At 42.0% G+C, this 26939-nt stretch overlaps 1 protein-coding gene across 2 annotated transcripts in view; it reads right to left on the bottom strand.

Moving 5' to 3' along the window:
* LOC139367546 (double C2-like domain-containing protein alpha) overlaps positions 1-26394 on the bottom strand; it is a 79002-nt gene extending 52608 nt beyond the window's left edge. Inside the window, exon 1 of one of the 2 annotated variants that reach the window (XM_071105795.1) lies at positions 26121-26394. The gene's annotated coding sequence lies outside the window, so the exon portion shown is untranslated. The remainder of the gene's footprint in view (positions 1-26120) is intronic. The other variant, XM_071105796.1, reaches the window with a different exon arrangement.
* Positions 26395-26939: the final 545 nt, after the last annotated feature.

The following is a 26939-nucleotide window of genomic DNA, read 5'->3' as shown; positions in this document are numbered from 1 at the left end:
CTGTTATGACATATTTTGACATCATTATAACTGTGGCATAAGGTGTTATGATGCTAGGAGTGAAGTAAATTGTTACCAAAAGTGTTGTGTTTTGGGCAAATCCAAAACAACACATTACTGAGTACCACTCTCCATATTTTTAAGAATAGTGGTGGCTACATCATGTTATGGGTATGCTTCTAATTGTTAAGGAATGGGGAGTTTTTCCAGTATAAAAAAATAAACAGAATGGAGCTAAGCACAGGAAAAATCCTAGAGGAAAACCTGGTTCAGTCTGTTTCCACTTGACACTGGGAGATGAATTCACTTTTCAGCAGGACAATAAATAACCTAAAACACAATTCCAAATCTACACTGGAGGGAGTTGCTTACCAAGAAGACAGTGAATGTGTGGCCGAGTTACAGTTTTGACTTAAATCAGCTTGAAAATCTATGGCCTGAAATTGGTTGTCTAGCAAGGATCAGCAACCAATTTGACAGAGCTTCAAGAATTCTGAAAATAATATTGGGCAGATGCTGCACAATCCAGGTGTGGAAAGCTCTTAGAGACTTACCCAGAAATACTCACAACTGTAAACGCTGCCAAAGGTGCTTCCTTAATTTATTGACTCAGGGGTGTAAATACTTACAGAACCAGTCAAAAGTTTGGATACACCTACTCTTTATTTATACTATTTTCTACATTGTAGAATAATAGGGAAGACATCAAAACTATGGAATAACGCCTCCCGGGTGGCGCAGTGGTTAAGGGCGCTGTACTGTGCCATCAGAGTCCTGGGTTCGCGCCCAGGCTCTGTCGTAACCGGCCGCGACCGGGAGGTCCGTGGGGCGACGCACAATTGGCCTAGCGTCGCCCGGGTTAGGGAGGGCTTGGTCGGTAGGGGTGTCCTTGTCTCATCGCGCACCAGCGACTCCTGTGGCGGGCTGGGCGCAGTGTACGCTAGCCAAGGTGGCCAGGTGCACGGTGTTTCCTCCGGCGCATTGGTGCGGCTGGCTTCCGGGTTGGATGAGCGCTGTGTTAAAGAAGCAGCGGCTTGGTTGGTTGTGTATCGGAGGACGCATGACTTTCAACCTTCGTCTCTCCCGAGCGCGTACGGGAGTTGTAGCGATGAGACAAGATAGTAGCTACTACAACAATTGGATACTACGAAATTGGGGAGAAAAAGGGGTAAAATTCAAAAAAAAAAAAAAAAAAAAAAAACTATGGAATAACACATGTGGAATCATGTAGTAACCACAAAAAAGTGTTAAAAAAATCCAAATATATTTGAGATTTGAGATTCTTCAAAGTAGCCACCCTGCCTTGATGACAGCTTTGCACACGCTTGGCATTCTCTCAACCAGCTTCACCTGGAATACTTTTCCAACAGTTTTGTAGGAGTTCCCACATATGCTGAGCACTTGTTGGCTGCTTTTCCTTCACTCTGCGGTCCAACTCATCCCAAACCATCTCAATTTGGTTGAGGTCGAGGGATTGTGGAGGCCAGGTCATCTGATGCAGCACTCCATCACTTTCCTTCATGGTCAAATAGCCCTTACACAGCCTGGAGGTGTGTTGGGTCATTGTTTTGTTGAAAAACAAATGATAGTCCCACTAAGCCCAAACCAGATGGGATGGCGTATCGCTGCAGAATGCTGTGGTAGCCATGCTGGTTAGGTGTGCCTTGAATTCTAAATAAATCAAGACAGTGTCACCAGCAAAGCACCCCCACACAATAACACCTCCTCCTCCATGCTTTACGGTGGGAAATACACATGGAGATTATCCGTTCACCCAGACCGCGTCTCAAAAAGACACGATGGTTGGAACCAAAAATCTCCAGTTTGGACTCCAGACCAAAGGACAAATTTCCACCAGTCTAATGTCCATTGCTCATGTTTCTTGACCAAAGCAAGTCTCTTCTTTTTATCAGTGTCCTTTAGTAATGGTTTCTTTGCAGCAATTTGACCATGTAACTCTAATGAACATATCCTCTGCAGCAGAGGTAACTCTGGGTCTTCCATTCCTGTGGCGGTCCTCATGAGAGCCAGTTTCAGCGCTTGATGTTTTTTGCAACTGCACTTGAAGAAACTTTCATAGCTCTTGACATTTTCCGTATTGACATTCATGTCTTAAAGTATTGATGGAATTTAATTTATCTTTGCTTATTTGAGCTGTTCTTGCCATAATATGGACATGGTCTTTTACCAAACATGGCTATCTTCTGTATAGCTCCCTACCTTGTCACAACACAACTGATTCGCTCAAATGCATTAAGGAAAGAAATTCCACAAATTCACTTTTAAGAAGGCACACCTGTTAACTGAAATGCATTCCAGGTGACTACCTCATGAAGCTGGTTGAGAGAGTGCCAAGAGTGTGCAAAGCTGTCATCAAGTTAAAAGGTGGCTATTTAAAGAATCTCAAATATAAAACACTTTTTTTAGTTACTACATGATTCCATGTGTTATTTCATAGTTTTGATGTCTTCACTATTATTCTACAATGTAGGAAATAGTTCAAATAAAGAAAAACCCTTGAATGAGTAGGTGTTCTAAAACTTTTGACCGGTAGTGTACCTCACAGTCTTAGCCATGATGAAAGCTATTGATGAACTTTCCGAGCATAACCAAATTGTGATTAAACCTGCCTATAAAGGCGGCGCTATTGTCATCCAGACTATAGACTGTCAGACTATAAGACAGAGAAGCCTATCGCCAGCTGTATGATTCATATTTCTATAGGAAACTTAAGGCCGAACCTAGCCGTGATTTTCAGACTAAGATAGCTAACAGTGCGCATCCTAATGCACTTAAAAACGAGTGCCAATCCCACTGATGTTGACATCTACAGGGCTGCAGCCATGAAACAGCCTTTATTCGACAGAGATTAATCTTCCCAGGGCGTGGAGGAAGCGTGCTGCACTGCACTCTTCAACCTGCACCAAGAGTTGCTGGGCAAAAGTGTGAAAACAAGAAAAACTGATCTGTTACATGTATAACCACATTTATCCCTAAAGCATATACTGATTGATAGCATAATTAACATAATTACCCTGAGCCAGCTATTTAAAGATCCCTCCTTTTTTATAAACAAGGATCCGAACGTCCACAAGAAACTTGTTAGAGCGACCTTAATTCTGGTCCCAAACAAACCCTCCTTGCGCCTCTCAGAGAAGGCAATCATCTCTGTGGCAATTAAGCACAGTGTAATAATAGAGTAAAAAGCTCTGACTTTGTTCTGGTAAAAGGTTTAACATTCAAGGTTTTATCAAATGTAACACAATGAATGTTATTTACATTTTATGTTACCCATGTGATATGTTGTATGTTGGGAAAACCTCTTGGCGCCTTAAGCAAATAATTAGTGAGCATAAGGCGTAATGAGGAAAATTACTCTGTTGCCTGCCACTTTAACAAATGTTCACACAGTGTCACTTTACTTTTTCAGGGTATTGAAAAAGGTTTACCTTTACCCAGAGGAGGGAGCACTGAGAAAAATCTGTACCAAAGGGAACTCTTTTGGCACTTTACAACCATCAGGGCTTAAAGTGGAACTGCACCCACTCATTTGGCCTAGTTTTATGGCTTGCTCCTCAAGAAATGCTGGTGAGTTGCCTTGGGGGTGTGCTTAGATGTGGGTGTTTCTTGGGTGTGTCCTCAGAACTTTGCCCACGGCTGTTTCCCCCGACTCAATCACAACAAACAACACTCTTGCAGGTTGAGTTCAATAACTACAGGCAGATGTATGGTGAGATGACAGAGGAAGCTTTGAATAGGTCAGTAGCCTACAGTGCTTGAGAATAATGCAATTGCTGAATGTACATATACTAAACTAAGTGTTTTGATAACTTTCAGATGTAGTCGAATAAACAACCCTTTACATAATACAATAAAAGCAGTATTCTGCTAATATAACAATGTGCACATTTCATCTTTCATTGTCATTCCCAGCTGATACAGATACTGTGCCTATCGGCATTTTTTCTGACGGTAATGGGGCTACCTTGGCAAAATACACAGGGGTTCTCCTTCCCCATATTGACTGATACCATTCAATTCGATAATCGAAAAGGCAATTGTGTCTAGTAAAATGTTTATGCCGAGTGTCAGGTCTCTCTCCTATCAGAGACACCAGTATCACGCCGGTGATACCAGTATCACGTCGACTTTAACACATGATCATGGCTCCATACAGGTTTTTGTGAACACACACACACACAGTCACTGTTCTATTATCAATGGCAGTTAGGTCATATCTAACACACAACAGGTACTATGTTGAAGTTTGAACAGGTCAGACTAAACCTACCAATCCCATCGACAACCGTTGGTGACCTGGCAAGATGTGCAGCTGGAGGTAAAGTCAGGAAGTAGGTGCAGTCAGTGAGTTTAATAGGAACGAACATGGAGTGTATTCAAAAACAGGAGTAGAGTCTAAACATGAAAACAGGAAACAATACTACTCGTCCACCAAAACCCAACGATCATCTGGACCATACCCCTCCCAGTCCACCAGGTACTGGAGCCGACCCCCATGACGTCCAGGAGGGATCAGACAGCATAGGTGGAGTTTCCCTCGATGTCCAGGGGAGGTGGAGGGGTGTTGTGGGGGACCGCATCAGCCACGGAACCAGAAACCCCCGGCCTGAGGGGGGAAATGTGGAAAGAGGGTGAGATCTGGTAGGTAGTGGGAAGCTGTAATTGGTAATTCATTGACCCACTTCATGGTGATTGGGACTAGCCATGACCTGACTGCATCTACCTTCCTTGCGGGCTGATCCGATATCCCAAGAAGGAGACGATGGCCTGATGGAACAGGAACTTCTCCACTTTGACGTACAGATCGTTCTCCAGGAGGCATTCCAGGACTACTTGGACGTGGGCAATGTGCTCCTCCAAGTTGGACGAGTAGATCAGGATGTCATCGATATGCACGACCACCTGACGCCCAAGCGTGTTCCAAAACACTTCGTTCACGAATGCCTGCCACACTGACAGAGCATTGGCTAATCCATAAGGCATCACCAAGTACTGGTAGTGCCCAGACATCAGGCTGAAGGCCGTCTTCCATTCATCCCCCTCCTGGATGCGGATCAAATTGTAGACACTCCGCAGGTCCAGCTTTGAAACAAAGCGGGCCCCGCGGAGCTGTTCAATGGCGGTCAGCAGTACTTGGTGGTGATGGCATTGAGACCTCTTTAGTTAATACATGGATTAAGACCCCCCTCCTTCTTGGCCATAAAGAAGAAACCTGCATTTAGCCAATGCTCTGTCAGTGTGGCAGGCATTCGTGAACAAGGTGTTTCGGGACACGTTGGGCGTCAGGTGGTCGTGTATAGGGGAGGTGGATGGGCGGCTGAAACCCTGTTGGAGAGCATCCTGGATGTATTCCGCCATAGCCTTGATTTCAGCCACCGACAGGGGGTAGATGTGGCTGCGCAGAGGCGCCGAGTCTGTTAGCAGGTCAATGGCACAGTCCCAGGGGAGATGAGGAGGGAGACAGGGTCTTGGAGAATTTACAATCCTGGTAAACCTCCGGGATTCCGGCCTGGAGGGCAACCACAGGACTCTCAACCAACGTGGAATGACAGGGTAAGGGAAAGCAGTTTTCTTGGAGCAGGGGTCCCACGGTGATGGTGAGTGGTGCTGTGATGTGTGTGATTGTCCCAGATCCCAGTGGTCAGTTATCCAGCGCTTGAATCGGAAAAAGAGAGGAGAGCGGGTATGATGTTATGTTCAGGGAGGAGGCAAGAGCCTGGTCAATAAAATTCCCTGTGGCACCAGAGTGCACTAGAGCTGTAGATACAACACAAGGGACAGCCAGCTAGTGAAATCGATACTAAAAAGGCTTTGGTGGAGACTGATGATGATGGAATACTCACACCTACCCCAGGAGACGGATGATCACAGGGCCGTCAATCTGTTCTAGTGGCTCCTGGGTTTTGGGACGTAGCAGACACCGTTGAAGCTGGTGCCCTTCTTGACCACAGAAGGGACAGAGCGCCAGCTTTCTCTGACGGCGTTGCCCAGCTGCGGAGAGGCATGTGGCGTCTACCTCCATGGGTTCAGACTCTGACTCAGATCGGTCAATGAAGGAGGGAGAGAGGCGATGGGAGTGCTGATGCTCACGCAGGAGGTTATACATGCGGATGGCCATTGTGATGAGTGAGACCAATGAGAGGGTGTCGTCTTGGCATGCCAACTCCATCTGTACCTCCTCGCGCAATCCTCTTCTGAAAAAGGTGCGCAGCACCGGCTCATTCCATCCGATGGATGCTGCCACTGTACGGAAGATGAGGGCGTACTTCCGCAGCGGTCTGGTCCTCCAGCCGTAGTTGGAGTAGGCGCTCACTCCCCTCTCTGCCCTCCGGTGGATGATCGAAGACTCCTATGAACAGAGGCATGAACCTCAGGCACTGAGGAGTGCCTTCCATCTGGCCACTCTACCATAAAGGCCTGATTGGTGGAGTGCTGCAGCGATGGTTGTCCTTCTGGAAGGTTCTCCCATCTCCACAGAGGAACAATGGAGCTCTGTCAGAGTAACCATCAGGTTCTTGGTCACCTCCCTGACCAAGGCCCTTCAACCCCAATTGCTCAGATTGGCTGGGTGGCCAGCTCTAGGAAGAGTCTTGGTGGTTCCAAACTTCTTCCATTTAAGAATGATGGAGGCCACTGTGTTCTTCGGGACCTTCAATGCTGCAGAAAGGTTTTGGTACCCTTCCCCAGATCTGTGCCTCGATAACAATCCTGTTTCGGGGTTCTACGGACAATTCCTTCAACCTCATGGCTTGGTTTTTGCTCTGACATGCACTGTCAACTGTTGGACCTTATATAGACAGGAGTGTGCCTTTCCAAATCATGTCCAATCAATTGAATCCACCACAGGTGGACTCGAATCAAGTTGTAGAAATATCTCAAGGATGATGAATGAAAACAGGATGCACCTGAGCTCAATTTCGAGTCTCATAGTAAATGGTCAGAATACTTATGTAAATCAGGAATTTCTGGTTTTTATTTGTAATACATTTGCCCGAAATTCAAAAAACGTGTTTTCGCTTTGCCATTATAGGGAATTGGGTGAAGATTGTTGAGGACATTTTTAAAATTTAATCCACTTTAGAATAAGGCTATAACGTAACAATATGTGGAAAATGTCAAGGGGTCTGAAAACTTTTCAGAATGCACTGTATGTTCCGGGTCGTCTCTGGAGATAACACCAATGAATACTCAGACTCAATCACCGCATCAAAAAATGCATAGACGTGATACCGATAATGTCTTTCAAAATGCTCCTGAATCAAAAACCGTGGATTGATAGCAGCCTTGTAAGAACTGAAAGAAAGAGATGCTGCTTATGAACAGGGCAAGGTGACCGGGACAATAGTTTGGTTAAACAGTACAAATACGACCTACGCAGATTGATCAAGATTGCGAAACAAAAGCATTGGGACAAAGTGGATGAGCATTTCAGAGGGTCGGACACACAAGGAATATATGGCCCTGGGCTCCTAATGAACAAAAAGAAAGCCAGTCACATCGCGGTCACCAATGCAACGCAACCCTACCGGAGGAGCTAAACACCTTTTTCTCATGATTCGAGCACAATGACCCTGAGCTTCCGAGGAGTGCCCTCGATGACAATGTGGGCTACACACTCACAGTCTCCACTGAGGCCATATGTAAGTCCTTCAAAGGTGCTAACCCTTGCAAGGTTGCTGGCCCAGACAGCATCCCTAGCTGTGCCCTCAGAGCATGTGTAGACTAGCTGGCTGTTGTGTTCTCTGACATTCAATCAAAGTTCTCTGTCATTGTAAATTAGAATTAGTTCTTAACTGACTTGCCTAGTTAAGTCAAGGTTTAACCTACACAACTTGAGACAAATGTATGCAGTATTAAGCCATGGCTCTCTCCAAGCTCTCTTCACACCTACAACTGGTTTATTCATCAAAATCCAGACCATTTGCGCTTCCGCCAGCTACTGTTCTCATAATAATGGCTTTGAAACAGCAAAACAAAATATCTGACACAACCTTAGATTCGCCATTGTGTTAGGTTTGTTAAAATAGAGCCCTTATACTTAGAACTATTCTTATACTTTAACTTATTAATTGTCTTATCTTATACTTGTGATGAGCATCCCCCCTCCAAAAAAGTCTATAATTGCTCCCTTTAAATTTCATCCTGAATAAAAGTCTGTCATTGGACTGATTCGGAAAAAAACCATCAGCATATCAGAGAAACAAATTACTGGTCTGAAGACAGTAAGGCAGTCAGGCCGGGGAACTAAAACGCCCTAACTCCAATACTCATTATCCCGGTCTGATAGCAGTGTCAGACTGGGAGCCACTTCAAACATGCACATTATCTTAACATGCAGCACACTGCCTCACCAAGCGTATTGAAGAGTTGGCTAATTATAAAAGCGTCTGCTTTATGGAGGACGACAATTCTACATTGTGGCTGTAGACGTCTCAGTGGTTCTTTTACTGAGTGGTTCATATTGGTTTCATCCCAGATGGCACCCTATTCCCTACATTGGGCTCTGGTCAAAAGCATTGCACTATATAGGGAATACGGTGACATTTGGGACGTTTACATTGTCTGGGCTCTGGTCAAAAATAGTGCACTATAGGGAATAGGGTACCATTTGGGACTCAGACATTGTCTGAACACAGAGCATGGGTGTCTGTGGTGGCTGGTGATGTCCCACTGGGCACACCACATCGTTTCAGTGTGGATAAATGTTTGGTTGATATTTTTGGTCGATGACAACCTGTACACTGAGTGTACAAAACATGACATAGACAGAAACGATGTGCTGTGCCCAGTGGGATATCAACAGCCACCACAGACACCCATGCCCTGTGTTCAGGCGAAAGCTATGACTCCTTACTGATGTCACCTGTTAAATCCACTTCAATCTGTGTAGATGAAGGGGAGGAGACAGGCTAAAGAAGGATTTTTAAGCCTTGAGACATGGATTGTGTATGTGTGCCATTCAGAGAGTGAAGTGCCTTTGAACAGGGTATGGTGGCAGGTGCCAGGTGCACCGGTTTATGTCAAGAACTGCAACACTGCTGTGTTTTTCACACTCAACAGTTTCCCGTGTGTATCAAGAATGGTCCACCATCCAAAGGACAACCAGCCAACTTGACAACTGTGGGACGCATTGGCGTCAACATGGGGGTGCAATTCAATATTAGGAAGATGTTCTTAATGTTTTGTACACTCAGTGTATGATGATTGTTTGTGGTTGTGCGTGTGTGTAGAGTTAGTATAAATGTATGTGCATATCATATGTGTGAGCAAATTATGAAGTGAGTGTTTGTGTGTGTTGGAGTGTCAGTGTGCGTAAGTGTGTAGGGCCCTGTGAGTGTGCATAGCGAGGGTCAAGGGTCAACTCAGGGTCAACTCAGATAGTCTGTTGAGCAATTTTGTTAGCTATTTAGTTACCTATTTAACACTCTTATGGCTTGGGGATAGAAGCTGTTCAGGAGCCTGTTGGTGTCAGACTTGATGCACTGGTACCGCTTGCCGTGCGGAAGCAGAGACTCTATGGCTTGGGTGGATAGAGTCTTTAACGATTTATAGAGGTCCTTGATGGCAAGGAGCTTGGTCCCAGTAATGTACCATCCTCTGTAGCACCAATGCGATCAAGGGCAGTGCTATTGCCATACAAAGCAGTGATGCAGCCAATCAAGATGCTCTCAGTGGAACGTTTTGACGATTTAAGGGCCCATGCCAAAACTTTTCAACCTCCTGAGGGGGAAGAGGCACTGTCACGCTTTCTTCATGATTGTGCGCGTGTGAGTGGACCATTTTATGTCTGTGATTTGGACACTGAGGAATTTGAAGCTCTCGACACACGCTACACTGCCACCCCGTCGATGTGAATGGGGGGCGTGTTCGCCCTCCCGTTTCCTGTAGTCCACAATCAGCTCCTTAGTCTTACTGACGTTGAGAGAGAGGTTGTTCCGGCACTGCCAGGTCACTGACTTCCTCCCTGTAGGCTGTCTCATCATCGCCGGTGATCAGGCCTACTATCGTTGTGTAGTCAGCAAACTAGATGATGGTGTTGGAGTCGTGCATGGTCACGCAGTCGTGGCCATGGTGTTGTGCTGTGTTCAGTAATATGTATCAGGCACGTTGTGTGTGAACGGAGGTGTGAGGATGGGATGAGTGAGTTTTGTACAAGTTGTGAACATGTTGATCTGAAGTAAAGACGATCAGTTTAATTGCACAACAAGCCTCTGTGTATTTGTAACAAAGGGAGTATAGGAGAGGACTAAGCATATACCCCTGTTGGGCCCCCGTGTTGAGGGTCAGTGTGGCGGAGGTGATATTGCCTACCCTCACCCCCTGGGGTCGGCCCGTCAGGAAGTCCAGGACACAGTTGCAGAGGGAGGTGTTCAGTCCCAGGGTCCTGAGCTTGGAGGGGATAATTGTGTTGAACACTGAGCATTAGTCAGTGAACAGAAATCTCACCTAGGTATCCCTCTTATCTAGGTGGGTGAGGGCAATAAGGAGTGCAATTGAGATTGCGTTGTCTGTGGATCTGTTAAGGCAGTACACAAATTGGAGTGGGTCTAGGGTGTCTGGGATGATGGAGTTTATGTGTGCCATAACCAGCCTCTCAAAGCCTTTCATAGGGTGGTAGTCATTGTGGCATGATGTCTTAGAGTTCTTGGGAACATTAGGGGAATGTGACACACACTAAAGAAATGTTCAGTAGTGTCAACACACTTTGGGTCACTGATCAATGACTTTGAGAGTGCTTACAAAGTCATGAGGGTCATTGGTCATGTTGAGCCCAAACTCTCTGCAGCGAATTGGGTGGAAGGAGGCAGAACTCATCTAGTTTTCTCTGACCTGGGATCAAACAAACATCTCCCAAGCTGACACCAGGTAGATCACCTCCACATTGACCAAAGGATACAGACCATTAGGCACCAAACAGAAAAGACGACAACCTGAACTTAATAATAAGAAACATTAATTTTCCGTTTTAAAACATTTTCCTTTGCGTGCCCTAATGAACATGACCCTGACACAGACCTAGGTCATGGTCATTAAGAGTCTAGTTATGTGTGCTTCAATGGGATGTAATTCCCTTTCTATGCACTTTTCTCTCCACACGTATTCTGACCTTGAACTTAAGCATGAGAATAACATGCTATTCATCCGCTATTCGTTTTGGGTGGAGATCAAAGAAATGAACGTGTGGCGGAGGTGTGTTTTTTCTACCTGGAACCGGCAGGTTCGATCAACCTTATTCATGGTCAGAATACAGTGTATCTGTAGACATCTACTTTCTTTTTTTTCAGATAGAATCTCCAGGCACTGTAATTTATAAATTCATAGGAGCGATTGATGAGAGCTAGGTATACACTATTGGATTTGACATTTTGAACATTGAGATATTAAAGACATGATTGATCCGACGCATAGTACATCAAGGAGGGAAAGAGACTGGGTCTCTGTAGCAAGACAGATAGCTGTGGACTGTGTTGGGTGACAAGAGGAGAGCAATGTATTGATACAGGGGAGACTGATGGACATCTGTGGATTAGATGAAGGAGGGGTTGAGGTCAGGAGGTGAGGACAGATTCTCTTAAGGGAGTAATTCATGTTTGGTATCCTGTTACCCTCTTTGCTCTCTTCCTGTAGAACCATAAAATGTGAGGACTGGAGAGAAGGAGAAGTGTCTTAAGTGGGATATATATCTGGATGGGAGAAATGTTAAGTTGTCTGAATACAGCTCTACAGAACCTTTGGGAAGAATTCAACTTGGTTAAAGCTTCTCTAGTGTCCATGAGTTATTTACTCTGAAAAAGAAGAACCTAACAACACATAGCAATTGTTTTAGATACATTTTCCTCATGATCCCTGGAGACGAATGTGATATCAGTCAAATTGAAGCAAATTGAAAATCATATCAACATGACATGTATTGCGGCCACTTTTAAACAGTGAAGTAGGCTATAAATAGCTGTGCCGTTATTCCAAATTTTAATTGGATGCCCTCTCATCATTTGCAGGGATGAATTTTCTCAATATTATTCTACAATTTTTACAATGTTAAATATTAGCCACTATCGAGACCCACTGTCAGTAATACCCACATGAATTTATAACTGTAATTTTAGTGTTTTTTTCCTTCAATTTGTAGCCTAAATTTAGCGTTATTCCATTCCATTCCATTCACCTGTCTTTCCTCGTCTGTGTAAATGTTCCCAATGGTCGCTAGCAATAGTGTTTCATATTAGGCTAAAGTTGTGCAATAACTCGAGACATGTAGCCTATTTGAATCATTATAGAGCTTAGTGCACAGTTCACAACGACTGGACCGTTGCCATACAGTTCCATGATTAGTGAGGATTAGGGTAGATTTATAGGACTGTTGTTCAACCCTATTGTACACTTTTTTCCACCTTCCAATATTTTATGCATCGAATTTGAATACGGTAAATCTCCGGATGACTCAAACACTGTTCTTATGATTCATACATACTTACCTAACCCTACAATTTGCCTAAATTATCTACAAGATCAGAGTATTTTTTGTCTACCAGTTGGTGCTGAAACAGAGACGAATATGCATAAACAGTTGAAGTAGGAAGTACATACACTGAGGTTGGAGTCATTAAAACTTGTTTTTCAACCACTACAAATTTCTTGTCAACAAAATATAGTTTTGGCAAGTCGGTTAGGACATCTACTTTGTGCATGACACAAGTAATTAACAGGAAGTTAAAGCTTGGTCACAAATGGGTCTTCCAAATGGACAATGACTCCAAGCATACTTCCAAAGTTGTGGCAAAATGGCGTAAAGACAACAAAGTCATCACAAGGCCATCACAAAGCCCTGACCTCAGTCCTATAGAACATTTGTGGGCAGAACTGAAAAAGCATGTGCGAGCAAGGAGGCCTACAAACCTGACTCGGTTACACCAGCTCTGTCTGGAGGAATGGGCCAAAATTCATCCAACTTATTGTGGGAAGCTTGTGGAAGGCTACCCGAAACGTTTGATCCAAGTTAATGAATTTAAAGGCAATGCTACCAAATACTAATTGAGTGTATGTTAACTTCTGACCCATTGGAAATGTGATGAAAGAAATAAAAGCTGAAATAAATCCTTCTCTCTACTATTTTTCTGACATTTCACATTCTTAAAATAAAGTGGCGATCCTAACTGACCTACGTCTGGGCATTTATACGAGGATTAAATGTCAGGAATTGTGAAACTGAGTTTAAATGTATTTGGCTAAGGTGTATGTAAACTTCCGACTACAACTGTATTTAGATGGCTTTCCTTGATCCCCATTTTCTGAACCCATTCTCTCAATGTTTTCTTGTGAGTTTGTCAAAATTCATATTAAAAGAACATCGTATTTAAAGGGATGGCTTAAGACACAGTAAATGTATTGAAACCCCTATTGAATGCAAACTCCACGAGAAAATCTGTTGGCCAGCAAGTGGGATGGTTTTCAGCGTTGTAATTATATGTATTCAGCGTGTGTAAGGGAAACACGTCTGCAAAGCCCATTACGGGCTTTCAGATAAGTCTGAATACCAACTACTGAGAAGTGGGTAGGAAAGATGTGCGTAGGAAAGGCGTCTGAATCAGGCCCAAAACGAAATAAAGAGTAACTATGTGGACTTAATTAGAATCATCTACTGAACATGACTCTGTTGGCTGGCTGGAGCAGACTGCAACCATATTGACTCAATGTTGTAGCACTGTCAGTGCACATCCAGTTTCCCAAGCATGGGAAGCTAGGTCCCACGGGCCCTGGTCAAAAGCAGTGCACTACATAGAGAATAGGGTGCCATTTGGGACGTAGCCGACAAAATCAGAGCACAAAGGCAGAATGAATGACTCTGTGTTGAAGCTGGAAGCCCGAGGTCAGAGTTCATCAGCACTCAATTAAATAGCATGGCATAGTGAGAGACAAATCTTGGATTGCAGCACCTGAAGAAAAGGGGCCATTATTCTAAACGGAGCTTCTCTAAATCCACATTGTGTTTCTGTGACACTCCATCCATGATAGTGAAGGGGGGTTTGATGTGGTGACAGGAGAGCCAACAACTCGACCACCACACCACTATTGGGCCCAGCCTACAGTACAAAGCAATGATATCAGAAATATCAGAGTATGAAGGATTTTCGGTTCCATTTCAAAATGTAATGCAAGCAATCCTTTGAAAGCAATGCCAATACATAATGACAACACACACACACACATTCTCTCAAACAATATCAGGATCAGATGGACACTGGCACGCACATACACACACACGTACGCACACAAGCACTCACACAAGCATCCTTAGAATCAGATGTAAACGGGCAAAACACAGATAGCAAAGCTCTCACAAGCGCACACACACACACACACACACACACTCTCTCAGACAACATCAAGATCAGATGGAAATTGGTACACACATTAGCAAAAACACACACTCACACACTCGCATGCGCACCATGTCAGCTGGTGGGTGTTGATCAGTCAGTCACCTACAAGCCAGAAGAATCACCCGTAAACCAGCACCATCTGCACATCATGACCAGCTCCAGAACATTATACAGATGTGTCTCCCAGCCTCAACGCTTACAGCTCATACAAAGTACAAATTCATTGTCATATATCCTAACCTGTCAGGTTTTATCATGGATCTTTTATAGCTGCTGAACAAGATTAGTAGCCTCGAAGTCATAATTTATATATACCAGTCGCCGAGCCTCGTAACTTACAGCTTATACAAATAAATGATTCATTCATAGTTCCTAAAAATATGTAGCCTGGGTGCCAGACTGATTCTGCTCTCTTACCACCTCTTTATGGACTTGTCATGACAAACATGTTTGGCTTGACAATAAGAGCAATGGAGTTGGAAAGAGCACAAACCGATCTGGGACCAGACTAGTTTATAATAAGCTGGTATATGAATTATGACTTTGAGGCTACTAATCTTATTATGCCTCTTCATAATATCCTCACCAATTAAGCTTATCATTGGCTTTCTTATGGTTTCTGTTGGAGATTAGTTGCCTCAGGCATAACTCATATGGAAGTGGCACCTTGTACTTGCATTCTGCTAGAAGATGCATAGCCTAATACCTCAAATGTATTATATATGTATTCTTATTATATGTCCTGCCATTGCTCAAACCCCAAGTATAGCCTTCTACCACACCTTTAACAAAGTATGCATTTATTTGTATATTTGGATCACCGTTATCTGTCGCAGTTGCAACAACTGTGTCCTTCCACAAATGGAGTGGCTTTTGGATATTGTAATTTTGACAAAGATAATTTATTTCAGAACATTTTTACATTCTGCCATAAAGAGCACGCTCAACTTCTTAAGAAGCATGTTTTCCCATTTAAAAAAATTCAATTAAGAAAAATTACTATAAAAGTTTGACCATAACAGTGTTGACCTTTGGGGTGGGGGGTGGTCTAAGCTAATATATGGAATTGTTTAAAGATGGATGGATTATTTAACTATTTGATTTATAATTTTAGGCCCACTTCAAATTCTTCGGGATCGGTGTCCCTTCCAAGGGACGGTTGAGCTAACGTAGGCTAATGCGATTAGCATGAGGTTGTAAGTAACAAGAACATTTCCCAGGACATTGACCTATCTGATATTGGCAGAAAGCTTAAATTCTTGTTAATCTAACTGTACTGTCCAATTTACAGTAACTATAACAGTGAAATAATACCATGCTATTGTTTGAGGAGAGTGCACAATTTTGAACATGAAACGTTATTAATAAACAAATTAGGCACATTTGGGCAGTCTTGATACAACATTTTGAACAGAAATACAATGCTTCATTGGATTAGTCTAACACTTTGCACATACACTGCTGCCATCTTGTGGCCAAAACATAAATTGCACCTGGGCTGGAAAATACATTATGGCCTTTCTCTTGCACTTCAAAGATGATGTTACAAAAAAATACAAAAGAACGGTAGGTTTTGTCTTTTTATTATCTTTTACCAGATCTATTGTGTTATATTCTCTTACATTCCTTTCACATTTCCACAAACTTAAAAGTGTTTCCTTTCAAATGGTACCAAGAATATGCATAGCCTTGCTCCAGGGCCTGAGTTACAAGCAGTTAGATTTGGGTATGTCATTTTAGGCAAAAATTGAAAAAAAGGGTGGATCCTTACTATCAAAAATGTATATATAAAAAAATGATTTAATAAAATATTGAATTTGGTCTTTACTACTATAGCCCATAGAAACGCATTGAGTAACATGTTCATAAATGACAAAAAATACAGTCATACAATGTATCATAAGTAATAAGGTTTTGAAGTATCTGACCTACATCTAGGAGATATAAGAAAGCTCAAGAAATATACAGTACCAGTCAAATGTTAGGACACACCTACTCATTCAAAGGTTTTTCTTTATTTTTACTATTTTCTACATTGTAGAATAATAATAATAGTGAAGACATCAAAACTATGAAATAACATGTGGAATCATGAAGAAACGCCAAAAAGTGTTAAACAAATCAAAAATATATAATATATATATATATATATATTATATATTTTAAATTCTTCAAAGTAGCCACCCTTTGACTTGATGACAGCTCTTGATGACAGCTCTTGCACACTCTTGGCATTCTCTCAACCAGTTTCCTGAGGTAGTCACCTGGAATGTATTTCAATTAACAGGTGTGCCCTGTTAAAAGTTAATTAGTTGAATTTCTTTCCCTCTTAATGTGTTTGTGACAGTCAGTTGTGTTGTGACAAGGTAGGGGTGGTATACAGAAAACAGTTATATTTGGTAAAATACCAAGTCTATATTATGGCAAGAACAGCTCAAATATGCAAAGAGAAAACGACAGTCCATCATTACTTTAAGACATGAAGGTCAGTAGTCAATGAAGAACATTTCAAGAACGTTGAAAGTTTCTTCAAGTGCAGTCGCAAAAACCATCAAGCGGTATGATGAAACTTGCTATCATGAGGACCGTCACAGGAAAGGAAGACCCAGAGTTACCTCTGCTGCAGAGGATATGTTTATTAGAGTTCCCAGCCAAATAAATTGCAGCCCAAATTAATGCTTCACAGAGTTCAAGTAACAGACACATCTCAACATCTGCTGTTCATCTACTGTTCAGAGGAGACTATGTGAATCAGGCCTTCATGGTCGAATTGCTGCAAAGAAACCACTACTAAAGGACACCAACAAGAAGAAGAGACTTGCTTGGGCCAAGAAACACAATATATATTTTTTATTTGTCACATGCGCTGAATACCTTACAGTGAAATGCTTACTTACAAACCCTTAACCAACAATGCAGTTGTAAGAAAAATAATTGTTAAGTAAAAAATAGATAAGTAAAAATGTTTAAATAAAAGTAACAAATCATTAAAGAGCAGCAGTAAAATAACAATAGATTGGTTATATACAGGGGGTACTAGTACAGAGTCAATGTGCAGAGGCACAGGTTAGTCGAGGTAATTGAGGTTGTATGTACATACATGTAGCTAGAGTTGACTATGTATAGATAATAAACAAAGAGTGGCAGCAGTGTAAAAGGGGGGGGGGGGTGGCAATGCAAATAGTCTGGTTAGCCATTTGATTAGCTGTTCAGGAGTCTTATGGCTTGAGGGTAGAATCTGTTAAGAAGCCTTTGGGACCTAGACTTGGCGCACCGGCACTGCTTGGCGTGCGGTAGCAGAGAGAACAGTCTATGACTAGGGTGGCTGGAGTCTGACTATTTTTAGGGCTTTCTTCTGACACCGCCTGGTATAGAGGTCCTGGATGACAGGAAGCTTGGCCCCAGTGATGTACTGAGCCGTACGCACTACCCTCTGCAGTGCCTTGTGGTTGAAACAGTTGCCATACCAGGCAGTGATGCAACTGGTCAGGATGCTCTCGATGGTGCAGCTGTAGAACTTTTTGAGGATCTGACGACCCATTCCAAATCTTTTCAGTCTCCTGAGGGGGAATAGGCTTAGTAGGATTCAATCTTAGTCCTGTATTGTTTGATGGAACGTCTGAGGGCATAGCGGGATTTCTTATAGGCGTCCAGATTAGTGTCCCGCTCCTTGAAAGAGGCAGCTCTAGCCTTTAGCTCAGTGCGGATGTTGCCTGTAATCCATGGCTTCTGGTTTGGATATGCACTGTGGGGACGACGTTGTCGATGCATTTATTGATGAGGCCAGTGACTGAGGTGGCATACTCAATACCATCTAAAAACCTGTTTTCACTTTGTCCTTTTGGGGTATTGTGTGTAGATTGATGAGAAAAACAAATGTTTAATCTATTTTAGAATAAGGCTGTAACATAACAACATGTGGGAACAGGGAAGGGGTCTGAATACACTGTATATATTTAATACACTGTACACATTTAACCTCTTATTTTTGTTGGCATATAACTACCTCCATACTTCCATTTATTTGTATGGGCTACCCTCTGACACATCCCGTGACACTAGTGAGGTCGTAGAGCAAAACGGAGAACACGTTCTGTTCATGAGAGTGTCCCCTTTCCAAGGTGGGGTCACATTAGTTTTTAGCCCAAACGGTTCTGATGCTACGGAAGGCCATCAGACGAATGTGGTGGATTGTTGCCCATGCAAAAAAAATATTTTACTTAGATTGACCCACGGGTACATCAGTAGACTCTTAAAACCTGTTGTGACTAGGGGGCAGTATTTTCATTTTTGGAATAAAAACGTTCCCGTAGTAAACGCGATATTTTGTCAGGACAAGATGCTAGAATATGCATATAATTGACAGCTTAGGATAGAAAACACTCTAAAGTTTCCAAAACTGTAAAAATATTGTCTGTGAGTATAACAGAACAGATGTTGCAGGCGAAAGCCTGAGACAAATCCAATCCGAAAGTGCCTCCTGTTTTGAAAGCGCTGCGTTCCAATGAGTCCCTGAATGTGCTATCACCAGATTACTCTTTCTCCGTATTCCCAAAGGTGTCTACAGCATTGTGACGTAGTTTTACGCATTTATGTTGAAGAATACCCGTAAGCGGCTACATTGCGCAAGTGGTCACCTGATGCTCCCAGAGAGATTCTCGAGTAAAATACAGAGGTAGCCATTACTCCAATCAGTCCTACTGAAAAACTAATTGTCCCGATGGATATATTATCGAATAGATATTTGAAAAACACCTTGAGGATTGATTATAAACAACGGTTGCCATGTTTCTGTCGATATTATGGAGCTAATTTTGAATATTTTTCGGCGTTTTCGTGACTGCAATTTCCGGGGGATTTCTCAGCCAAACGTGAAGAACAAACGGAGCTATTTCGCCTACAAAAATAATCTTTTTGGAAAAAAGTCTCGTGAGTGAAAACATCTGAAGCTCATCAAAGGTAAACGATTTAATTTGATTGCTTTTCTGATTTCCGTGACCAAGTTACCTGCTGCTAGCTGGACAAAATGCTATGCTAGGCTATCGAAAAACTTACACAAATGCTTGTCTAGCTTTGGCTGTAAAGCATATTTTGAAAATCTGAGATGACAGGGTGATTAACAACATTTTTGATTTTCATGAATAGGAATATTTTCTAGGAATATTTATGTCCGTTGCGTTATGCTAATTAGTGTCAGGCGATGATTACGCTCCATCATGCGGGATGGGGAGTCACTAGAGGTTTTAAGGATTAAATGAGCCAGAACTCCCCTTATGACAGGGGGATTGGGGCTTGTGTGCAACAGGGAGGTAGGTGCATTTGAACGCAAGCTTAATACATTTTTTTTTACTTGTTAAAAAACCTCTGGGATATTGTGGCCAAAAGCCAGTGAAAATGCAGAGCGCCAAATTCAACTAAATTACTATAAAAATCAAACTTTCATGAAATCACACATGCAAGATATTAAATTAAAGCTACACTTGTTGTGAATTCAGCCAACATGTCAGATTTCAAAAAGGCTTTTCAGCGAAAGCAAACGATGCTATTATCTGAGGATAGCACCATAGTAAACAAACACTGACAAGCATATTTCAACCCTCCAGGCGTGACACAAAATGCAGAAATAAAGATATAATTACCTTTGTTGAGCTTCTTTTGTTGGCACTCCAATATGTCCCATAAACATCACAAATGGTCCCTTTGTTCGATTAATTCCGTCGATATATATCCAAAATGTAAATTTATTTGTCTCGTTTGATCCAGAAAAACACCGGTTCCAACTTGCGCAACATGACTACAAAATATCTTAAAAGTTACCTGTAAACTTTGCCAAAACATTTCAAACTACTTTAGGTATTTTTTTATGTAAATAATCAATAAAATTGAAGACGGGATGAACTGTGTTCAAAACAGGAGGAAAACAAACTGTAGCTAGCTTTCAGGTCACGCCCCTCTAACAAAGAGTCCTCTTCACTCTAGCCTCATTCAGAACAGTGTTACTTCTTCATTACACAAAGAAAAAACGTCAACCAATTTCTAAAGACTGTTGACATCCAGTGGAAGCGGTAGGAACTGCAAGAATGTCCCTTAGATATGGGGGGCGGCAGGGTAGCCTAGTTGTTAGAGCGTTGGACTAGGAACCCGAAGGTTGCGAGTTCAAACCCCCGAGCTGACAAGGTACAAATCTGTCGTTCTGCCCCTGAACAGGCAGTTAACCCACTGTTCCTAGGCCGTCATTGAAAATAAGAATTTGTTCTTAACTGACTTGCCTGGTTAAATAAAGGTAAAATAAAAAATAAAAAAAATAAAATATCTGGATTCCCAATGAAACCCATTGAAAAGAGAGTGACCTAAAAAAAAAAAACTTCGGAATGGTTTGTCCTCTGGGTTTCGCCTGCCAAATAAGTTCTGTTACACTCACAGACATGATTCAAACAGTTTTTAAAAATTCAGAGGGTTTTCTATCTAATACTACTAATAATATGCATATATTAGCATCTGGAAATACTTTCCGAATCAAAGTGACTGTTTTATACACTGAAAAAAGAAATGGAAAATTCACAGATCTTAAATTTGAGATATTCCCATTTACTTCTGTACATGCTTAACTCAGTGCTGTTAAAAAAATTGTAAATCATATTTCTTCTCTTTCCAGTAAGATTCATCCTTAAGAAGATCAGCGTACATTTCCAATAACACTTATTAACAGAGTTATGGATCGTAGGTTTTAAATATCTAGAGATATGGCACTATGATCAGTGGGAGGGGAAGCTGAAATGGAAGTGTTACAGACATACAGTGGAAGTCTGAAGTTTACATACACTTAGGTTGGAGTCAATGAAACTCGTTTTTCAACTACTCCACAAATTTCTTGTTAACAAACTATAGTTTTGGCAAGTTAGTTAGGACATCTACTTTGTGAATAACACAATACATTTTTCCAACAATTGTTTACAGACAGATTATTTCACTTATAATTCACTGTATCACAATTCCAGTGGGTCAGAAGTTTACATACACAAAGTTGACTGCGCCTTTAAACAGCTTGGAAAATTCCAGAACATGATGTCATGGCATTAGAAGTTTCTGATAGGCTAATTGACATCATTTAAGTCAATTGGAGGTGTACCTGTGGATATATTTCAAGGCTTACCTTCAAACTCAGTGCCTCTTTGCTTGACATCATGGGAAAATCAAAATAAGTCAGCCAATACCTCAGAAAAACAATTGTAGACCTCCACAAGTCTGGTTAATCCTTGGGAGCAATTTCCAAACACCTGAAGGTACCACGCTCATCTGTACAAACAATAGTACCCAAGTATAAACACCATGGGACCACGCAGCCGTCATACTGCTCAGGAAGGAGACGCGTTCCGTCTCCTAGAGATGAACGTACTTTTGTGCGAAAAGTGCAAATCAATCCCAGAACAACAGCAAAAGGACCTTCTGAAGATGCTGGAGGAAACGGGTACAAAAGTATCTATATCCACATTTAAACGAGTCCTATATCGACATAACCTGAAAGGCCGCTCTGCAATGAAGAAGCCACTGCTCCAAAATCACCATAAAAAAGCCAGACTACGCTTTGCAACTGCACATGGGGACAAATGTCATACTTTTTGGAGAAATGTCCTCTGGTCTGATGAAACAAAAATAAAACTATTTGGCCATAAAGACCATCGTTATGTTTGGAGGGAAAAGGGGGAGGCTTGCAAGTCGAAGAACACCATCTCAACCGTGAAGCACGGGGGTGGCAGCATCATGTTGTGGAGGTGCTTTGCTGCAGGAGAGACTGGTGCACTTCACAAAATAGATGGCAGCATGAGGATGGAAAATGATGTGGACATATTGAAGCATCATCTCAAGACATTAGCCAGGAAGTTAAAGCTTGGTTGCAAATGGGTCTTCCAAATGGACAATGATTCCAACCATACTTCCAAAGTTGTTGCAAAATGGCTTAAGGACCAGAAAGTCAAGGTATTGGAGTGGCCATAACAAAGCCCTGACCTCAATCCTATAGAAAATTTGTGGGCAGAACTGAAAAAGCTTATGCGAGCAAGGAGGCCTACAAACCTGATTCAGTTACACCAGCTCTGTCAGGGGGAATGGGCCAAAATTCACCCAACTTATTGCGGGAAGCTTGTGGAAGGCTACCCGAAACGTTTGATCCAAGTTCAAGAATTTAAAGGCAATGTTACCAAATACTAATTGAGTGTATGTAAACTTCTGACCCACTGGGAATGTGATGAAAACTAATAAAATCTGAAATAAATCATTCTATCTACTATTATTCTGACATTTCACATTCTTAAAATGAAGTGGTGATCCTAACTGCCCTAAGACAGGGACATTTTATTAGGATTAAATGTCAGGAATTGTGAAAAACTGAGTTTAAATGTATTTGGCTAAGGTATATGTAAACTTCCGACTGAGCCAATCATTAGTTATTGATTTACTGGGACCATTGGGTTTGAACCAAGCAAATTGCTTGACATCTGGGTTCTGAACTCTCCAAATATCAATTAAGTCACAACAGCTGGAGATAAAACTATTATATTGATGCACATCATATCTAGGGAGACATCGATCAGTTGACTCATCCGGGGCCATGTTAGCAGTATTCAGCTGTCAGCAGCCAATGGCTAGCAGTTTTTTACTGGCGATGAAAATGGATGATTTCCATAATTTTTTCAAGTCATTACGGAATTATTTAATGTACAAAAAAATTAAACGTTAAACCTTGAAAACAATTCATGGTAATTCATGATAACCTTGTAAACAATTAATTTAGACCGGGCATTTATTTAAAACAGGCATTTGTTTATTTGCTGACATGTGTGCTGTTGCCCAGCTATTTAAAAAGGAAAGGCTATTTGAGCTTTTAATTGACATTTTACGGTAATACATTTTAAAAATATATATATTTACAGTATGTTGACCTGAGAAAAATTCAGGTTGTAAATATAGTTGTAAATATAAATTGACATCTTCCCGGAGAGAGACTTTCTACAAAATGTGCCCTACCCAGTTGAAAATTAGTGACGAACATAACACCCCTTTCAATGGGCGTGTTGTGGGAGGGTACTTGAAATGTAACATCCAATCGAAATATTGTCCCCAGTGGATCTTTCAAACTGTTTTTGCAATGCAAAAATCTCCAAACCTCCAAGGGAGGCGTGACAATTACATGATTTTGGAGATATGGCAACGCAAGACTACCTTCCTTATAACTGTAAAATAAATACTGTAAAACTGAAATTAAACACTTTATTAGAGAGAGACTTCTATTTGAGCCAGGTGTCTATTTCCTTTATGCACACTGTTTTTTTTAAAAATTCCAGCATTCACTTCAAGCATTTTAATCAATTTCTTAATTTCCTGCCCTGTGTTATCATTTACACACTGTCTCAGGTTTCTTTTGTCTTAGAGTGCCTAAAAAAATATATACGGTACCGGTCAAGTTTGGACACACCTACTCATTGTAGAATAATAGTGAAGACATGGAATATGTAGTAATTCAAGGCACACTTAACCAGCATGGCTATCACAGCATTCTGCAGCAATATGCCATCCCATCTGGTTTGCGCTTAGTGGGACTATAATTTGTTTTTCAACAGGACAATGACCCAATACACCTCCAGGCTATGTAAGGGCTATTTGACCAAGAAGGAGAGTGATGGAGTGCTGTATCAGGTGACCTGGCCTCTACAATCACCCGACCTCAAACAAATTGAGATGGTTTGGGATGAGTTGGACCGCAGAGTGAAGGAAAAGCAGCCAACAAGTGCTCAGCATATGTGGGAACTCCTTCAAGACTGTTGTTAAATATGTGACATTTCATACTTTTTATGTCTTTACTATTATTCTTCAATGTAGAACATTGTAAAAATAAAGAAAAACCCTTGAATGAGTAGGTGTGTCCAAACTTTTGACTGGTACTCTATATATGTTTCCTTTTCAGAATACTTATTATCTTCCTTGACTCCGCATTTTTGGCGGTTCTTACTTTCGCAACTAGAGGGCGATCTGCCAATTTATAGGGTTCTCTCTACTCCCGAAGTTGTTGACTGTTTTCGTGCTTGCCAGTTAGCTAGAAGTTCTCAGCTGTTAGCAGCCAATTGTTTCTTACTGGTGATAAAAATGGATGATTGCCATCATTGCGGTGGGGTTATTTTCTGTATATGCATCTTTCTTTCGATGCCAAACCCACCACTGGTGTGCATGACCAAATAGCTCTATTTTCTTCTCATCAGCCAATAGCACTGGTTCCAATCCAAGTGCCGATGCCGTTTAGCAAACTCCATGCGTTTAGCATACTCCAGGTGTGTACATTTGTTGGTTGCTCTCAATAAAGGATTTTTTCTGGCAACCCTTCCAAAAAGCCTATTGGCATGGAGGTGGCATCTAATTGTAGATTTAGAGACCTGTAGATACTGTAATTCTCCAACCTTGACCCTTGGATATATTTTTTTTCTCTGTGGAAAAGGTTCTACATGGAACGCAAAAGGGTTGCACCTGGAACCAAAAAGGGTTCTTCAAAGGGTTCTCCTATGGGGACAGACAGTTCTCAGGTCCAAACTTGAATAAAAAGGGCTTTATAAACCCTGACAGACAAGAACATCTCAGAAAAAACTTATTCGCAACAAGAGTCCCCCTTCCAACTCAACCCTGCCTCTCCCTTCTTCAGTTAGCTCTTTCACCTTGAATTAGACTCATATCATATCATATGCATGGTCGCTTCCACGACTTTCCTCTTTTCATCCTCTCACCCCCTTTTCCGCTCTCTATTCGTCAACCCTTCGTCTTGCATCCTCCTGTCTTTATCTTTCAAATTCTCTCTCTGTCAGTCTTTTTGGCGTTTCTTTCCCCCAACCTGTGTTGTGTTACTTTCTTTCCAGTCTTTCATAGAACCTAAATAGGCCCTTGGCAGTCTCTTTTCACCTTTAAATAAAACTGTGGAGACAGACATTATTGTGCAGTGCACTCTACTCATTAGAACCTAATAGTCTGTGTTTCACTCAGCCTCCTAGTACCACGGTGAGCGCTTGTCAATTAGAGTCAAATTATTTCCAGTGTGTGTGTGTGCTTTTGTGTGTGTTTGTTTCAGGATTGGAGCTGGGGTAGGGGTTGCGGGGGGCATGTGTGTTAGAGGGAGATACAACAACAACAAAAAGACCCCAAAATTGCGCATATGTGTGAGGGCGAGATAAAGCATCAAGTCTCTAGTTGTGTGTGAGTGAAAGAGAGAGTTAAATAAATCTAACTAAAGTGTGTACTGTGTGTGTATGTGCATATGTGTCTGTACGTACGTGCATGTGTGCGCGGGTGGGTACACCCTACAACTTGGCTACGCATTGTTTTTCCTGTATTCGTTTTCACAGCGTAGCACAGATGACAATCACAGGTGACAATCGTTGAGAGTAAATGTCACGTGAAGTGAACGGACACACCGGCGACTACATTGAGTGAGGAGACATTGACAGCTCAAACAGCTAATACTGACAAACTGCACATTAGACCTACTGATAGTGGGAAAAAAAGAGGAGTAGAGGGGATGTGACAGACAACGCGGGGAAAGAGTGAATGCGGTAAAATAAGCGGTGTGATAGAATAAACGAAAGATCAAGATTTTAAAAAAAGAAACATTTGCAATCACACAAAAAAAGAGCTTAGAAATAGATGAAAATGCAATATCCACTGATAAAAGTATGGACTTACCTTAGTAATAGCGTGAGTGTGAAACTCCCCCGTAAAACTGGAAATACCGGTGAAGAGAGAATCAAGACTAACAGGTGGTGAGGAGAAGGGAGGGAGGAAGACAGAGAGAGAGAGATGGAGAAAGAGAGACAGTGAGAGTCAGGGAGAGGAGAAAGATGCATTCAAAATTTAATGCATGAATAGTTCAAGTTGAGATAAAAAAAAAAGAGAATGAGAGGAGGAAGAACAAAGGCATGCTGGAGGAGGAAGATTATAGAGTGACTCAACGGGAAGGAAAATTATTCCTTGACAGATATTCCTTGACAGTCTGTTTTGCGCTTCTGTGTGTGACTATTTCTGTCTTTCCTTTCTCTCCCTCCTTCTCTTTCTCTCCTCCCACTTGCCCCCCCTCCTCATTCAGTGCAGTGTTGCAGTTGTTCCAGGATCACCAGAAAAACTCTCGCTTCCTTTTTCTCTCTTTTCTGTTCTGTTTTGCTTTCCAAGCCAGTGCCAATGCAATGCAGTACAGACTGTCTCCCAGTCTCCCTTTCTGTCTCTCTCTCCTCTCAGTATGTCTGTTTCTTCCCCTCCCTCTCCCCCTCCCAGTCTCTCTCTGTCTCTACACTCCACTCTCGACTCCCCACACTCAGTCAACCCCCCCACCCCTCAGTCTCTCTCTGTCTGCCCCTCTTTCTCTCTCCCTCTCTCACACACTCACTCTTTCTCTCCATATAATTAAACTAATTGTACTTCAGGCAGTGATAGACACAGGGAGACATGCTATTTCCCCTTCTCTCCTCTTGGTAAAGGGTCATAATTGGTGTTGCTTACGGGTCTTCC

Source organism: Oncorhynchus clarkii, chromosome 16, assembly GCF_045791955.1.
Source record: "Oncorhynchus clarkii lewisi isolate Uvic-CL-2024 chromosome 16, UVic_Ocla_1.0, whole genome shotgun sequence".
Lineage (NCBI taxonomy): Eukaryota > Metazoa > Chordata > Actinopteri > Salmoniformes > Salmonidae > Oncorhynchus > Oncorhynchus clarkii.
The sequence above is the reverse complement of the archived record's forward strand: the minus strand, read 5'-3'. Positions and strand labels throughout refer to the sequence as shown.